At 40.0% G+C, this 3,791-nt stretch overlaps 1 pseudogene; it reads left to right on the top strand.

Annotated features, from left to right (window-relative positions):
* Positions 1 to 920: 920 nt before the first annotated feature.
* Positions 921 to 2,456, top strand: LOC117084833 (annotated as a pseudogene).
* Positions 2,457 to 3,791: the final 1,335 nt, after the last annotated feature.

Here is a 3,791-nt window from a genome sequence, read left to right as displayed (position 1 = left end):
AGAAGCATGTTGTAACCCAACTCAAGGAAGCTAAGTACCTTGAAAAAAGGTTAGATGAATTGCTAACTAGAATAATCACTTTAGAGAAGAACATAAATGACCTGATGGAGCTGAAAAACACAGCACAAGAACTTCGTGAAACATATACAAGTATCAATAGCCAAATCAATCAAGTGGAAGAAAGGATATCAGAGATTGAAGATCAACTTAATGAAATAAATCATGAAGACAAGATTAGAGAAAAAAGAATGAAAAGGAATGAACAAAGCCTCCAAGAAATATGAGACTATGTGAAAAGACCAAACCTACATTTGATTAGTGTAACTGAAAGTGATGGGGAGAATGGAATCAAGACAGAAAACACTCTTTAGGATATTATATAGGAGAACTTTCCCAACCTAGCAAAGCAGACCAACATTCAAATTCAGGAAATACAGAGAACACCACAAAGATACTCCTCGAGAAGAGCAACCCCCAGACACATAATCATCGGATTCACCAAGGTTGAAATGGAGGAAAAAATGTTAAGGGCAGCCAGAGATAAACACCAGGTTACCCACTAAGGGAAGCCAATCAGACTAACAGCAGATCTCTAGGCAGAAACCCTACAAGCCAGAAGAGAGTGGAAGCCAATATTCAACATTCTTAAAGAAAAGAATTTTCAACCCAGAATTTCATATCCAGCCAAACTAAGCTTCATAAGCAAAGGAGAAATAAAATCCTTTACAGAGAAGCAGAAGGTTCATGACAGCAATGGGGGCTTACCATTATTACTCTGCAGCCGGCCAGAATCCAGGTCTATCCGTCCTTCCCAGGCCCACCCAGACCCAGCCAAGTTTGCTACGCCTGAGAATGTGGCATCCCAGATAGGGGTGCCGGCCAGGGCTGCCAGCAGCCACGGGAAAGGCGCCTATCAGGACCCCAACAAGCCAGCCCAGATCCTCTTCAGCAACATTTCCACTGCCAAAGCGGTTGCTGAAGCTATTAGAACAAGCCTTGGACCAAAAGGAATGGATAAAATGATTCAAGATGGAAAAGGTGATGTAACCATTACAAATGGTGGTGCTACCATTCTGAAACAAATGCAAGTATTACATCCAGCAGCCAGAATGCTGGTGGAGCTGCCTAAGGCTCAAAATATAGAAGCAGGAGATGCTACCACATCAGTAGTCATCATTGCTGGCTCCCTCTTAGATTCTTGTACCAAGCTTCTTCAGAAGGGGATTCATTCAACCATCATTTCTGAGTCATTCCAGAAGGCCCTGAAAAGGGCACTGAAATCTTGACTGACATGTCTTGACCTGTGGAATTGAGTGACAGAGAAACTTTGTTAAATAGTGCAACCACTTCACTGAACTCAAAGGTTGTTTCTCAGTATTCAAGTCTGCTTTCTCCAACGAGTGTAAATGCAGTGATGAAAGTGATTGACCCAGCCACAGCTACCAGTGTAGATCTTAGAGATATTAAAATAGTTAAGAAGTTTGGTGGGACAATTGATGACTCTGAGTTGGTGGAAGGGCTGGTTCTCACCCAAAAAGTGTCAAATTCTGGCATAACCAGAGTTGAAAAGGCCAAGATTGGGCTTATTCAGTTTTGCTTATCGGCTCCTAAAACAGATATAGATAATCAAATACTGGCTTCTGACTATGCCCAAATGGACTGAGTGCTGCAAGAAGAGAGAGCCTGTATTTTAAATTTAGTGAAGCAAATTTTAAAAACAGGATGTAATGTCCTTCTCATACAGAAGTCTATTCTAAGAGATGCTCTTAGTGATCTTGCATTACACTTTCTCAACAAAATGAAGGTAATGGTGATTAAGGATATTAAAAGAGAAGACTTTGAATTTATTGTAAGACAATTGGAACCAAGCCAGTTGCTCATATTGACCAATTTACAGCTGACATGCTGGGCTCTGCTGAGTTAGCTGAGGAGGTCAATTTAAATGGTTCTGGCAAACTGCTCAAGATTACAGGCTGTGCCAGCCCTGGAAAAACAGTTACAATTGTTGTTTGTGGTTCTAACAAACAGGTGATTGAAGAAGCTGAGTACTCCATTCATGATGCTCTATGTGTTATTGGTTGTTTAAGAAGAGGGCTCTTATTGCAGGAGGTGGTGCTCTAGAAATAGAGTTGGACCTATGATTAACTGAATATTCACAAACACTGAGTGGTATGGAATCCCACTGCATTCATGCTTTTGCAGATGCTATGGAGGTCATTCCATCTACACTAGCTGAAAATGCCTGCCTGAATCGCATTGCTACAGTAATAGAACTAAGAAATCGGCATGCCCAGGGAGAAAAAAATGCAGGCATTAATGTCTGAAAGGGTGGTATTTCCAACATTTTGAAGGAACTGGTTGTCCCGCCTCTGTTGGTATCAGTCAGTGCTCTGACTCTTGCAGCTGAAACTGTTCGGAGCATTCTGAAAATCAGTGATGTGGTAAACACTCAATAATCTGAATAACTGACTACCACCATTATATTCACCAGTATTGCGGCTGGAGTGGAAGAAGATCACCGCGGTGCTCCTTGTTTGGAAGATTATTTCCTCTGAATTTCTGGGCTTGGTCTTCCAGTTGGCATTTGCCTGAAGTTGTATTGAAACAATTTAATGAAAATATTAAATATTTGGTTTCAAAAGGCAAAAAAAAAGTCCTTTACAGACAAGCAAATGCTGAGAGATTTTGTCACCACCAGGCCTACCTTACAAGAGCTCCTGAAGGAAGCACTTGACATGGAAAGGAAAAACCAGTACCAGCCACTGCAATAACATGCCAAATTGTAAAGACTATCAACACTATGAAGAAACTACATCAACTAAAGGGAAAAATAACCAGCTAGCATCATAATGACAGGATCAAATTCACACATAACGATACTAATCTTAAATGTAAATGGGATAAATTAAAAGACACAGACTGGCAAATTGCATAGAGTCAAGACCCATTGGTGTGCTTTATTCAGGAGACCCGTCTCATGTGCAAAGACACACATAGTCTCAAAATAAAGGGATGGAGAAATATTTACCAAGCAAATGGAAAGTAAAAAAGAAAAGCAGGGGTTACAATCCGAGTCTCTAATAAAACAGACTTTAAACCAACAAAGAGCAAAAGAGACAAAGAAGGGCATTACATAATGGTAAAAGCATCAATGCAACAAGAAGAATGAACTATCCTAAATATATATGCAACCAATACAGGAGCACCCAGATTAATAAAGCAAGTCCTTAGAGACCTACAAAGAGATTTAAACTCTCACACAATAATAGTGGGAGACTTTAACACCCCACTGTCAATATTAGAAAGAACAACGAGATAGAAAACTAACAAGGATATACAGGACTTGAACTCAGCTCTGGACCAAGCAGACCTAATAGAAATCTACAGAACTCTCCATCCTAAATCAACATAATATACATTCTTCTCAGCACCACCTCGCACTTATTCTAAAATTGACCACATAATTGGAAGTAAAACACTCTTCGGCAAATGCAAAAGAACAGAAATGATAACAAACAGTCTCTCCGACTGCAATGCAATCAAATTAGAACTCAGGATTAAGAAACTCACTCAAAACCACACAACTCCATTGGTACTGAAAAACCTGCTCCTGAATGACTACTGGGTAAATAACAAAATGAAGGCAGAAATAAATAAGCTCTTTAAAACCAACAAGAACAAAGACACAACATACCAGAATCTCTGGGACACAGCTGAAGCAAAGTTTAGAGGGAAATGTATAGCACTTAAGTGCCCACAGGATAAAGCAGGAAAGATCTAAAATCGACACC

Source organism: Trachypithecus francoisi, unplaced genomic scaffold, assembly GCF_009764315.1.
Source record: "Trachypithecus francoisi isolate TF-2019V2 unplaced genomic scaffold, Tfra_2.0 Lachesis_group1, whole genome shotgun sequence".
NCBI lineage: Eukaryota > Metazoa > Chordata > Mammalia > Primates > Cercopithecidae > Trachypithecus > Trachypithecus francoisi.
Note: the sequence above shows the minus strand (reverse complement) of the source record. Positions and strands in the feature narration are given on the sequence as shown.